At 41.5% G+C, this 14,283-nt stretch overlaps 1 protein-coding gene across 9 annotated transcripts in view; it reads right to left on the reverse strand.

Moving 5' to 3' along the window:
* SGMS1 (sphingomyelin synthase 1) overlaps nucleotides 1-14,283 on the reverse strand; it is a 95,348-nt gene that overhangs the window by 21,078 nt on the left and 59,987 nt on the right. For 2 of the 9 annotated variants that reach the window (XM_062580528.1, XM_062580523.1), the window contains exon 4: nucleotides 11,291-11,446. The exons of 6 other annotated variants lie outside the window; for them this stretch is intronic. The gene's annotated coding sequence lies outside the window, so the exon portion shown is untranslated. Of the gene's footprint in view, nucleotides 1-11,016; nucleotides 11,264-11,290; nucleotides 11,447-14,283 lie in introns of those variants that run through there. One more of the 9 variants, XM_062580530.1, reaches the window with a different exon arrangement.

Below are 14,283 nucleotides of genomic sequence, written 5' to 3' on the forward strand. Positions count from 1 at the left end.
AATCCCCGAGTGGTCCATTTTTGCTAAATTATTGCAAAGGAAGGAAAAAAAATACATATTTCCCAACTCGATTTTAAAAAAATGTAAAAGAATCCTCCTGTAGGCAGGGGAATATGCTTACCAGCCATGCACAGAATCAGAGATTTCAGTGCCAAGGGTTTAAAAACTAAAGTGCTCACATTAAATCAGAATAACTGAAGAACTTATCTTTAGATGAGAAACAGTGCCAGTAAATATATATTTTTGTAACAGATTTTAAAATATGTTGTTTGTGTGTATGTGTGTGTATATACACACACACAATACACAAATACACACATACATACACACACTCTGCTCAAGGTCTTGGTGACATCTTTTGCATCCAAACCTGATTAAGGGGGAAGCCTCATTCTTCTGCTTCTTCGTAGCCCTAAGTCTCCTTGATCTATTTCCTTCCTCCCCGTTCTTCCTTCAACTTCTCCGAAGTAGTTATGGAAACCAGCAAACATTCACGACAAGGTTTCACCTGACTGGCAATCTTCTTACCCGAACAGTTGCTAAGCTGGGCTGTTGTTTTGTAGCTACGGAAATACTGCTTTGAATGAGGCAGGGGTGGAGAGGATGGGGTGCGGCGTGGCAGGGGGCATGTCTCGGCTTTGGTTTAAGTTTTTGAACCACCATTTCAGACCACAGCGTTTAAGAGAATTCATCTCGAATGAGACTGAATCAAGCGCGAGATGCTCAGCCACCACGTTTTTTTGGGGGGGGAGGGAGGGGGCAGGAATAGCTAGGTGCTTTCCACCTACCGCAAGGGTAATCCAAGCACAAATCTGATTTTTTTATTGTATGACACAAACCTGATGTCTAAGGTAAATCCTAAAGCAATGTAATGCCTACAATGCAAACGGGGACAATATTAGATTATTTTTGGCCACCACAGGAAACCCACCTCTCAATCCAAAACACGCTTTCCCTTTTAGTTCTGCGCAAGAAAGATGCGACTAAGTTCACTGCACAGGAGGAAAAACAATAAACCAAACTATATTTGACTTCTAAGAATTCACTTTTGCAACACTGTTCTTGAGAAAAAAGAAAAGCTTTGAACTATTTCAGCATGCAACGACATTAACAGATTGTCACAGATGATTATATTGCTTCTTACACAGAGGTAACCAGGTTTCACCACAAGACCTTTCCTTAGCAAACTCTTCTACAACAGCGCTCATACCACCAAGTGCATCAGTTCCTTCTTTACTACCACAAAACCACCAGGGACACTACAAGGGATTATTTGTTCAAAACTTGCACGTCTTTTTTCCAGGTACAAGCAGCTAAGTATTTCCAAGTTCTCCACTTGGAAGGCGGTGCGGCTCCGGCAGTTGTCTCCAACACAGCTAAACATGTATTTTTTTCCTCCTTTCTGAGCAGTTGGGTAGTTATAATTTGGGATCTGGGTCAGCCAGAGATGGGGCAGAGCTCGAAATAGATCTCAGTGTCCTTGCGAAACCTCTCAGCTAGCTGTATTGCTAAAAATGCACAGGACGGTACTTCACTTCCTCCTAAAACTATCCAAGCCTCGTTATGTTTATATAGAGGCAAGAGAAGACCCTGGCAGGAAAACAGATAAAACACAAGCAGAAAGAAAAAAAATTTTTTTTTCTTTTTCCACGAGGTACGGAAAGGGGGATAGGATGGGTTAAGGGCACAGATATGGAAACACAATCATAGAATCATAGAATCAGGAAGGTTGGAAGGGACCTCTGGAGATCATCTAGTCCAGCCTTCCTGATAATGATAAAAAGGATAAAATGCTCCAATGATAAAAAGGAGCAAAATGCTTGAGATAGGCTCTGTATTTTAAGTTAATTAATGGAGACAAGGTGTTTGGGGGCTTTTGCCTCTTTTAAATGCCTAAAAGCCATTTACTGCTAGAAAGTCAAATTTGTGGTAAGCCTCTGGAAATCTGAGCAGTAGCGAGAATAAAAAATACGTAGCATACCAAAAAGGGAAGTTTTGCCTAGGGAGAACTGAGAATAGTCTTGTGACTGCTCTTAATGTAGTTTTAAAATACATATTCCAGTATATTTTACAAAACCAGCCATGCAGATTTGGTAGAAGAACACCAACAGAAACTACAATGAATACATAGTCTCACTGCACTGAGCACTTAAATCAACTGTCCCATTTCTTAATACATGGTTTTGTTCTTGAAGATATATTAGATAGCATCCAGACCACAACAGTTACTTCCTCCAAACTGCCTTTGCTTGAGTTACATGTAAAACAACATAAAACTGACTTTATGCCCTTAGAAACCCAGTCTAGACTAATATATTTTTATATTTCATTAGCAATATAAGTATGTTATTTCAAATACACTACTTTGGAAGTCCAGCACAGACGGACTAGATCAAAAAGCCTCAAAGCCTCCAGAGTTTAAATACAAGTACCTATGTATCTTCACGGATGATGCTCATTTCTGCATTTCAGCTGTCCCTATTCACAAACCTACCCCAAAAGCATACCCTCAACATTATTAATTTTTAACATTATTAATCCAGTAAAATGGAAGAATCCTTAGGTTTGTCTTTATTAATTTGTTTTCATAAAGCACATACTGATCCCTGGTCTGAAAGAGAGAAGACGACATATACTCAGCATCATTTCTGATATATGAGACCACCAGCTGATCAAGACTGCTGATGTTTCATCTCTCCTCCCCACTCTGACGCCAGCATCTCTCCCACTGAAACCAAGGGGTGCCAGAAAAGGATAGAAACTTGGGCTGTCTCTGTTCTCTGATTTAGGGGTCTCTATTTTCCAAGCTATTTCCCTACACACACTGAGCAGTTTTGTCTCCGTCTTGGTTGGCAGATCTCAGTGACATCAACTACATATACTCAACTGCTCCTGATCTAAGGCAGACTATCGCAAGGGTTATGATTTCCATCCCTTCCCTGATTACACAGTAATACTGCAAATCCTGCTTATATCTCACCTCCAATGACAATACTACTTTCACCCCCCCACCAAAAAAAAAAAAAAAAAAAAAGATAGGCATAAACTTCCTCCTGAGAATGTCAAGTGAGTGTTACAAAATCACAGAATGGTTGAGATGGTTGAGATTGGAAGGAACCTCTGGAGATCATCTAGTCCAACCTCCCCACTCAGCCCACTCAGCAGGGTCACCTGGAGCATGTTAGACAGGGTTGCATCCAGGCAGGCCTTGAATATCTCCAGAGAAGGAGACTCCACAACCTCTCTGGGCAACCTGGTCCATTGCTCTCTCACTCTCACACACAGTGAAGAGGTTCTTCCATATATTCAAGTGTGTTCCCAAGCATTTCCAGTGCTTTCAACATTTTTCAAATGTCAGATATTTTAAGAGCACAAAAGAATATTAAAAACATGCCTGCTTCCACACAGCCAGCGATGACAACTGTGTGTACTGCTAGGTATCAGCAAAACGGTTTCCAAGGCCGTATGCAGAATTACTTGAAAGCACTACAGTGGGTTAAAAGCATGGCATGCACTTAGTGTTTGGAATATTTCTCTCAGCTTCTTCTCAATGTTATGACCAAATACCATCATAAATAAAGATAGGTAATAATAGGATATGTAGTTTGTTATCCAAATTATAAACACTTTAATAAGCCTCAAAAGAAAGTTCTTCCTGCTAGTATCCAATTCCCTCTCCTTTTTGCTTTTTTTCTTCCTCTAGTGACACATCGGGGTATAGGAAATGTGGCTCTATCATTTCTTCCTAATGTCTTTATGGAGAAATCCATCAGCCATCCAGCAACTCCATCAAGTAGGGTGTTCCCCGGCCACCCCTTCTTCTGCAGGCAGGGACTCCATTATCTGCCACACCAAACATGCCAGACTATAGCAATGACATTGTAACCGATTCACATGCTGAACTGGTGGTAGCTTTTGAGTACTTCAATTAACACCGAGTACTTCAATTAACACCAGCCAAACGGGAGAACTGCAATTCTAGGTATTGAGTAAGTATGACTAGTTTGCATTCCTTCCCTGAAAATTAAGTAATGCTAAAAAACAGCACTTAAAATAATATTTTACGTTACTTTAAAAAAAAAAGCCCATAAAGCTGTTGCAAAGTATCTCAAAGCCAAGCGTATCAAAGCTTAATCTGCTGTTAGTTCACACCCCAAAACTAGAAATAATTTAAAATACCTAATGCAGATACCCATCTTGAAAAGAAAATTCACGCAATACTGCTCTCACGCCGCAAGAGGAGATAATGCGACCGGATCCAGTCTGCTATAACCAGCACGTGCTTTTACAGCTGCCAGCATGTATGAACGTACAGGATCTAGCAAACTTTGCTAACTAGCCTAAACGTTTGCTTCCAACCGCAAAAAAGGCAAGACAGGCTTTAGACTTGGAACTGTAGGATAAAACTCTTTAAAGTCCGTGCGATCCCCTTCGTTATATATATTTAGAAGCAAGACTTAACAGCTTGGCATGCAGCATCGGTCGTGGTGTACGCGCTTTATTGAGCTAATAACTCGAGCTCCCTGCGGCCGGCCCCGTGCAGTGTTTTCTCTCTCTGCAGGGCTCTCGCCAAACCGACCTAATCGCTAAAATAATTTCAGTCGGTTCAGAAACTGAAAAAGCTCCTTCCACCCTCGAAAATCCGCATTCCTTCCAGGCTGCGTGACAACAGACCAAGGAATTAACCATTCGGTCAATTAATGCCTGCCCGTCATGCCCAAAGGATCGCGGAGTTGCTTGCCTGCAAAAGCAAGGCTGGGCTTCACAGACACCTCCCGTTATACGTTAGTAAGTAAATGTACAGTAAAGAGAACAAGACTTGCATATCTATAGCGGCAGAAAGAAACAGAGAAATCCACAGAAACTACCCGTTTGTCCCCAGAAGCACGAGCCCAGATAAAATCCGGCGAAGCAGATGAGAGGGAGGGGAGGCGGGGAGGAAGGATTAAAACCTGTGGTCACATGGATGCTGCAGCTTTCTGAAAGCAGCTGGGCAAAACCCAGCTTAGCGAGGCAGTAATGCCGAGAAGGTGCGGATCAAAGCGGATCAAAAAGAGGAGCGGCGAGGGCTGTGAAGCCGCCGGTCCGTTGGTTTGCAGGAAAAGAAGAGAAGTCACCAGGTGGAAATGGGAGAAAAGCAGAGCGCAGTTAGAAACGGCCGCAGAAGCTCAGTGGTCCGGTCCAAAAGACGAGGCGCAACGTCAATACTGAAACAGCAGCCGTGCCGGAGAAAGCAATATTCCTATAAATCAACGCACAGTATAAAAGGTTCGCTGGGAATAAGCCTTTCCCTTATATAAATCGTCATCAGGCGCATTCCCTCCCTAGGTCCAGCAGGATGTAGCATCACTGCTGCATACCTGGGCAAGCGAACAAAATACAGGAATAATAGTAACGCTGTGGCTCTGTGATGGCTCTAACACGCAGAGGGTCGGCACAGTGGTCAGGGCATTCCTATACTGCAGGAGTCCATACACTGTTTCAGCGCAGATGAGTCAGGAGAATTATCTTAAGAGGACGAAGTAAATTAGGGCCAACCTGACGAAGTTGTAGCTTCATCTAACGATCCCTTGTTCAGGCGGGCTTGCTCTGCAGGACCGCTCCTTGAATCATGCTCTGACTTGATCCCTTGAGACAGACGTAGCATGCGAAGGGAACATCTACCAGATCTTATGAACTTGATAAAATAAGGGATTTTAATGAGGCATCTTACAAAACAATCTTCTTTGTAGAAAGGTCTTGAAAATTCACAAGTTGTCCTCCGGCACTGCCAGTATTTCTCATGCTAGCAGTATAGACATTTTAAAACGCCGATCAGACTACCTAATGAAAAAAGCGCCTACTGATTTTGGAAGCGATAAGATCAGATACCATAAAATCTTCATACCAAAAGATATTAAATAATCTCAGTAATTTGGGTTTACATTTTTTGTTTGTTTGTTTTGGGTGGGTTTTCTGGGCACGGAGCTGCATTTGCAAAACGTGAAGTTTTGCAAAGTGTAAAGACATATGAAATCTGCTTTTAAAGGCAAGTATATTGTTAGCTATCTTTAGGTAATCCAAAACCTTTATCTGGTGTGAAAATATTTACATTCTCAAGAATTTAATGGAGATGGGGGTAACAGTAGCACAGCAAAAATCTTGGTAAAATATGCAGATCACCCTTAGCAATACTGTAACACCACCAAAAAAAAAAAAAAAAGAAAAGAAAAAAGTGTTTTAGTATAGGTTTTCTTTCATGTCATTAATGAAGCAGTGTAAGGACCTAATTTAATTTGATCTTGAGAAGAATTCATGCTAGTCCAAACCATTCTTCAGCAACTAAGTTAAAAACCATGCAGGGGTATAAGATCATAAAGACCGGCAGCTTCTCGCAGGCAGAGTAAACAAGAGTAAAGGGTAATACACCACCAAAGCAGGAGCAGAACACTTTGGCCTCTTTCAAACAGCTCAACACAACTGCACACAGCAGGGGTTTTAGAGCTTTTTTTTTTTTTTTTTTTTTTTTTAATAATAAAGCATGCAGGCCAGGCAGAGATGTGAAATATAAATGCATATACCCTTTCATAAGCAACAGGCCCTGTTATTTAGAATCAGCGTAAATAATTCACTAAAATGGGATTTATGCCCCCAAATGGAGCATGTATACTTTAGGGTCACTTAGCAGGTAACAAAGTGTTACAATAATAAGGGTTGCATTTATAGCTGCCTTCATTTCCACACTTCCTAAAAACGGCATAAATCTTTTTGCTCCACATCTCCTTCAGTCAGGCCAAATGGGCAAAAAATACAATCAAACACCAAGTCAAATTTCAGCTGATTTTATTCTACCCCTCCACCAAATATAAAACTTTGTGTGGGACAGGCAGGACATGCACTGCTCTGATAATTAAGCCATAATGGCTGAAATAATCCTTCCTTTTCAAAGCTGCTTGAAGAGATGAAAGCAGCATCAATTGTCCTATTGAAACTAATCTGCTTCATCTGTTTTCCAACACTTTGGCACGCACATGAGCTGAAATACAATGTCTTTCTTTCAAGTGTTAGCAGTTACTCCTGTCTACATGAAAGTATCATCTTGGCAAATTTTTCTGGGGAAAAGAGTAATAGCTACCTACGAAAGATTTGCCTCCAGATTGCTGTCATCCTTCTCTCTGTTTATTTATTTATTTTGTAATTCCAGGCAGCCGATTGACAAGTAGTATTGTTGTAGTACTCGTGTTTACAATGCACAACCTCTTTCCATCCTTGCATTTGCAAGATTTGGTTCAAAGAGCATCGCAAAGCAGCTTTCAGCACAGCGGTGGCTAGCACATCAAAGTTCAGCCATGAAAGCTAACTGTGTACCTACTTGAAAACCTTACACTCTTGAAACAGCCTTTAACTTTCAAATTTAGGGTGAGTTCTAAAATATTTTCTGATTAACTTTCTACTGCTCCGCTTTTCCAAGCGGACTTCTGGATTGGAGGTTGTCATTAACTCAAGTAAATAAATTCAATAAATAAAATAAATAAATCAATAAATAAAATAAATAAATAAATAAAATAAATAAATAAATTCAATAAATTCAAGCCAAGTAAATAAATTCAGGATGGAGACGGCACTTAGGTGTACAAGCAACTTCTCAAGGGTAGGACAGGGCATAAGAAGACTCCAGGACAAGAATTCCCACGCCTTTAAGGTACCTCCACTGCTCTTTTCCTCTGTATAGGACTGTAACGCCCAAAAGGTCCCCCTGGCAGCTATCATATACAAACTGGATTATTCAGGAATCAAACAAAATCAGGAAGAAAAACAGCATTCATCCTAACCTGAAGCCTAGAGAAACAAGTGCATGTGTTTTCCCCCCTACTCTCCTTAGCTCTTTTTATCTTCTCTCTCATCTAACCAGCAGTAGCACCCACTCCCTACTGCCTGCCTCCTCTCCTCCCACCCTCCGCAGCTCATTTCACCTCCGTACATCAGACCTTCCCTGAGCGAGCGGCACACACTCCAGATTAAAGGTCAACCGACATCTAATGAAACAGGGAGGCTGCTAAAACTAGCCCAGTGCAAAATCACAACGCAAAAGAAGAGGGCAGAGTACTTTAGACAACTGCAGTTTGCAATCCAGCACAAAATTTCTCAATGAGCCCCACCAGCCTTCTCGTCCTTGCTCCCCTTTCGAGCGTTTTTAAAAGGAGGAGAATCAACCCAAAAGGATCTTGAGGGCTGTAAATAAATTATGGTCCTGTTCATCAATTAGCAGAGGCTGCATTGAAATGAAGACCACGGCGGGCTCTTAAATCACTCAAAATAACCTCTGCTGATGAGATCGCTCCTGTGCTGACGGCTCAATTATTCCTGCGGAAGACTGTTACAGAACATTACACATGAACAAAAGTTAAGTCTGTGTTGCTTTCCTCCCATATAAATCTAACACAGTAACCTCGTGCTTTTAGTTTAAGGAACCCAGAGTTATCGGATCAATTCTTTTCCCTCCTTTCCTTAAACCGAAGAAACCAGGCCGCGGCATCCATGGAAAAAGTTTGCAAATAGTTCCTTTGCTAAATACTTAGAATTTTATTATCCAGGGAAGTTTTTTATCATGTAAAAATTTCATAAGGTTTGATAGAGGCTTAATTATCAAACAGGGATAAAGTGTTTTACTGGATTATTCCAGCATCCTAGAAGAGCTTTTTCATTCTTTTAAAATACAGTCTCTAGCAACCTGCTTATGTTTCATGGAACTGCAAGGAAAATGGTGAAGACAAAGAAACTTGCTCCAATACAGCTGTAAGCTTTCTTGCATTTCTCATTTTGTATTTGCAATATGTTACTTGCTCCTCGTAGGTTTAGTGAAGCAGCCCTCTGCTATCCTTCTGCAACTGTACTAATCCTAAATAAAAACTTCTCTGTTGGCTTAAATCTGATCTTTGTAATCCAAGTGCTACATATAAACACCTGCAGAGGGCTGAACAACGCCAGCATTTTGCTGTGGATTTAGGTACGGTGTGAGTGGTTTAGAACCGGTGTCCCCAGAGAAAAGCATATGATTGGGCTTAAAAGAAAATTTCAAAACACAGAAACAAAATCAGTATGGAAACAAAACCCAGAAGGTTAGGAAGACTGAAATCAAAGCCAAATTGAAACTAAATTGATCTTCTTCCTAGCAAATCCTCATCCTGGATGTTCAATACCCACCAATCCCAAAGCATCAGCTTCCTCAGCATAAGTAAACAGGACATTTAATTGCATATTGAAAGGTGTCTGCAAGTGCTGCTACAACAGGAACTCATCTGAAGCAAAGAGCGGTCTGAAAATTGTGTGATTTCTCAAGCTAACCAAGAAAAAAAAAAATCCCCAAACAACAAACAAGCAAACAACAGAAAACAAACTGCTCAAAAAAGAAAATTACGATTTTCTTACCTGGTTTTTAGCCAAGAAAGGCAACAGAAGAATATATTCAGACAAACTTACCAGGACTAATGATAATTAGAGAGACTAGTGATAAACACAAGAATGAAGAGTTGCTGATGAAACACTATATAATGACCACTTCCTAAAAGCAATGCTTTGAAAGTATGCAGTTTACAATGCACATGATACCTTTACCCTTGGATAGTCTAATAACTAGCTTTCTGATAGTTCACATGCTTAAAGTCTTCTGTATATTATAACCAAGCAAGACACTTAGTAAATGAAATTAAGGCCCCAGTATTTTTACACAGCTTTTCAACGACTCATATAAACCTCGCCATAAACTGAGAATGTGAACAATTTGAACAGCAAAGTAAACCTCCTTAGAGCACTTGAGAGAAAAGAGATGTTTCAAGAGAATATTTTCTCTCAATATTTGTTTCAGAATCACTTAATAAATAAACTTTTTTAAAGTTAGATTGCCTAACCTGAATTCGCTAGTCCCAGATAAAACAGCAGCACAGGTGGCGTAGCTCTGATTTTAAACCTGAGCTGAGCATGCAGGACAGCTAACACTAATGCAAAGCATCTGAGATGCCTTCATCTGAATGCTAAGATGCATTCAGTTCCAGCTCCGGCACATCTGGACTTACGTTACCTATTCGAGCAGGGTTAAACGGTCCTTTGATCGGAGGCACCCTGAGTTCCTTGTCTCCTGGCTTTGGTCCTCCGCTCTTCTTGTGGGCTTGGCTGAATGCACGGGGGAAAACTACCTTCTGCCTCCGGAGGAGTTTGCTGCCGGGCTTAGCAGGCTGGATCAGCTCACTGCGCAGTCAGAGGAGCATAAGCAAGTCCTTCCCCTTGCGGTGGCAGCAGCGAGTTGTTAGAGCAGCTGAGCTCTGTGTTGACACCATACCTCGAGTTTCCTCGTCTTTATTTCTATTTTTAACTCGAGCCATTCCCCCCACCACCCCATTTTTTGTCAGGCAGACAGCTGCAGAGAACAGCCGGAGACAACCGAGAACTCCATCGGGCCAATTTTTCCAGCAAAAGTCATCTCCAGGCCCAGGGCAAACACACAAGGGGCAGCAGATAGGCTCTCAGACACTATCCTGAACATACCTCGCAAGAGAACTTAAGCATGGCAACACACACAGCAGATTATTACGGCTCAAACTAACAAGTTGGGACTCACAGTCCAACAGGACTCCAGAAAACAAAGTCTCTGATAACAACACAAATGCATTTAAAGTCAAGCTTCATAAATGAGTTACAGTATTTACAGGTAGCTGATGAGGTTTATCAATTACCACGCAACTCCTGCTGCCAAGGGAGATACCCTATAGTACAACCACCCGTTTCTAAGGCATTTCAGCCCACTAGCTGTAAGAACCTGGTCCTTACTACACACAACAGCAACAGCCCAGAACAGCACTTCAGTCTTATCTGATGGTGGATCAGATCGTCTTAGCTTGTGTTTTTCCAAAATCTTGTTGGGTTCAAGTTAGTTCAACAAACAGGGATGGAAACACTGATTTCTTGCCCCCCCCCCCCCCCCCAACTGAACAGCTTCAGAGCAAACTCTTATTGCTCCTGGGAAATAAAAGCATTACCCACCTGATGTTCCTCCAGCGTGATAGGCAATCCATGAGCTAATCCACCCCAGAGAAGTCCAGCATGCTGTATTTCCTCCTCCTCTTCCTTGTCCACAAATACTGGGGACACTCTTTTAAGAAGTGCTTTATTCTTCGTGCATGGTGAGAGGGGAGGAGGTTCTCTCTTCGGCTTAAACTCGCTGGACTACATTACTTCATCAGCCAGCATGAAAAGCGATGCCAGCAGCAAACACCCCCACACTGGAGAGAACTCTGTAAATAACTTTGCTCCTTACCTCCCAGGAAAAAAGGGGAGTTTCAGGTGAGAGACTTCTCCTGAACAGCCTTAACAAGCACCGGGACCTCATGTTAATGATTTATCCGGTAATGCCGTAAGCAGCTGTTTGACAGAGACTTGTTTTGTTATGATCCGCCTTCCTCTCTTTATTAGTCTGCATAAACACAGAGATTCACTCATGAGGTAGGCATGGTATCAGCCTCTACTTGGAGGAATAAAAAATAAATAATTAAAAAAAGGCCTAAAAAGCCTCTTTTTTTCCCATCATAGCTGGCTCTCCCCATCCTGGAAAATATTTCTATATTATATCTTTATATATATATACACATATATGTGTGTGTGTGTGTATATATATATATATATATATATATATATATATATAAAATGCAAGTATTATATACTCACACACACACTTTAACTACACACTATATACTATATTCTCTCTCTATATATATACACATACACACACATATATACATACATGCACACACAAAACTAGCCTTTCCAGCCACTGTTCTTTTTTTTTTTTTTTGTTTTATGCAAAAGCCTGGCAACAATTTAGTTAAATTTTTTTAACCAGCTAAATGCAGCTTTCCGAGCCCGAACTTCCTTCAAATTAAACAGAAGGACCTTTCAAGTTTGCTCTGGGTTTTAAAAGCACAATAAAAATTGGTTCATGACCAATTTTTCACCCCCCCCCCCCCCCCCCCAAAAAAAAAAAGAGGATGTTTTATAGTAGCGAAATTCAAGACTAGTAATTCTTTGGCATTTAGTTGAATAACCTCAAGTAAAGCCTCATGCTGCTATAGCTTTCCAAAGAACGGAGAAAGCACTACGTTATGAAACGGAAGAGTTAGTGCCGAGAGGAAGGATTCATTTTTCAATGTATGAATACCAAGGGTTAAATTCTGCTTTTTTTTTCCCCCTTAAAAAAAAAAAAAAAAAAAAAAAAAAAAAAAAAAAAAAAGCCAATATTTTCACCACATAAATACAAATGAAAAAGCCCTGGCAGGAGTTTAGCTTACTTGATTACCTTTAGAGCCCACATGGTGCCAGATGAGCCAAACGGCTGCAAGCAGCAGCAAGCCTCTAAGGCCGTTGTCCTCTCTAATCTTTATACCGGACGACACGTCAGAGACTAGAAACATATAGCCCTGGATAAGCTGGCCTCTCCTAAGCACATAAATACATGCAACTACTATCACGCGAACGACATCCTGCCGATAGAAATGGAGTGGAAAAGCTGAACAGCAGAGGAAAGTGAGGAGCTTCCTTGACAAGCGTGAGGACTGAAGGACGGCTCCTGGCCAGCTCGCTGCGGGAAGGTGGTGAGATCCAGCTCAGAACTGCTCGGTACGCTAGGGGCAGGAAAGGAGCTATTATCTTAACAAGGAAGGAAATCACAATGCTACGATTTTACAAGATACACACTGATATGAATATATTCAACATGCAAAACCGACACTGATTCTGGTAAAATCCCCTCCTCTTTTAGTACAAGACTTTGACTGCATTGTCATCTCCATATTAATCAGTGCAAAATGCAATACAGAGCAGCTTGGAGAGACCCAGGGGAGCAACAGCACTGGCAGAGTGTTCTCCATGTCCCTCCAGACTTAGGTGAGGGCAGAGCAGTCTACACAACCTTCTGGCAGCTGTAAGCGAAAGGGATATTATCCAGAAGTGAATTCAGAGCCATATTAAAGTAGCCTGCTTTCGCTTCATAGATTAAATAATGTGGAAAAAAAAATAGGCAGCAGCATTAAGTAAAAGCAACATCAGGTTTTTTGAACTCAATCCCAGAGACAGAGCTTGCTGCCAGTAATATCTAGGAATCTGCAGAACCACATCGAAGAACTAGAGAGTAGAAGTACTTTCATTTCAGAAGCTGCCTCCAGAAATCCCTTCATACTAACACTGTTATATTGGAGGGTAATATTTTTTAGTAAGAGTAGTATTTTTCATAGATATATGCCTCTGGTATGTCCCACCAATCCTTGCTTTTGACACATCTGTGGACAATCATATAGCCAGGTATCAAACGCTACAATGTGTTCATGATCTGCTCCTCCACAACGTATAGAGGTCAAAAAAGCCTAGATTTGTCACTAACCTTCAAATATTTGGAGAGAAGCTAAAAGAAGGCATTAAGAATAAGATTCTAAAAGTTTACCATGTTACTGCATAAGACGTAACATGACTGACTTGGCTGGCAAGCAGTGTTGTAGTGTAGGAAAGGATCAAGGCGGTCCTGGGGAACAAGTTGGCCATAAGTCAATAATTAGGTCAAACCACATCCTCAGCTGTATTAGCCAGAGCATAGCCAGAAGGTCAAGGAATGTCATTTTTCCCCCCTACTTGACACTCACAAGGCCACATGTAGACACTGTATCCAGTTTGGGGTCCTAGTAGTAAGAGAAATGTTCACAAACCAGAGCAAGGCCAGTGCAGGGCCATGGTGACACTGGGGCTGGAGGTCAGGAAGAGGCTGCAGGAGCTGGGCTGGTTCAGCCCAGAGACAAAAATGACAAAAGCGGATCCAACTGCATCTTCTGCCGCCCAAAGGGGTTACAGAGACAACAGGGACAGACTTTGCTTGCAGGAGTAAAGCAAAAGCACCAGAGTCCCTGCACAAGCTGCAGCATGGGAGATCTTGGCTAGCCCTAAAGAAACAGTGTGTGTGTGTGCTGATATGTGGCAGGTCCCCAAGCAATGGGGAGCTCCATCCTTGGGATTGCCCAGACACAACCCAGAGCAACCTGCTGTAACTGCAACATTGGCCCTGCTGTGAACTGGGGCTGGATTTCCCAACTTTTCCCAGCCAGATTTCCAGCTTTGAGAGGAGAAATTCTCACAAGGGACTCAGCTGCTTTGTAACATAAAAAAGCAGTGTCAGTGTGACTGCTTTCCATCTTTTCATTCTTGTTTTTTCAGTTAATTTTCAGGAATAACATATCTCTTCCTGATTCTGATGAAGAACGTCAAGTGTCA

Source organism: Rhea pennata, chromosome 7 (assembly GCF_028389875.1).
Source record: "Rhea pennata isolate bPtePen1 chromosome 7, bPtePen1.pri, whole genome shotgun sequence".
In the NCBI taxonomy this organism is placed as follows: Eukaryota; Metazoa; Chordata; class Aves; order Rheiformes; family Rheidae; genus Rhea; species Rhea pennata.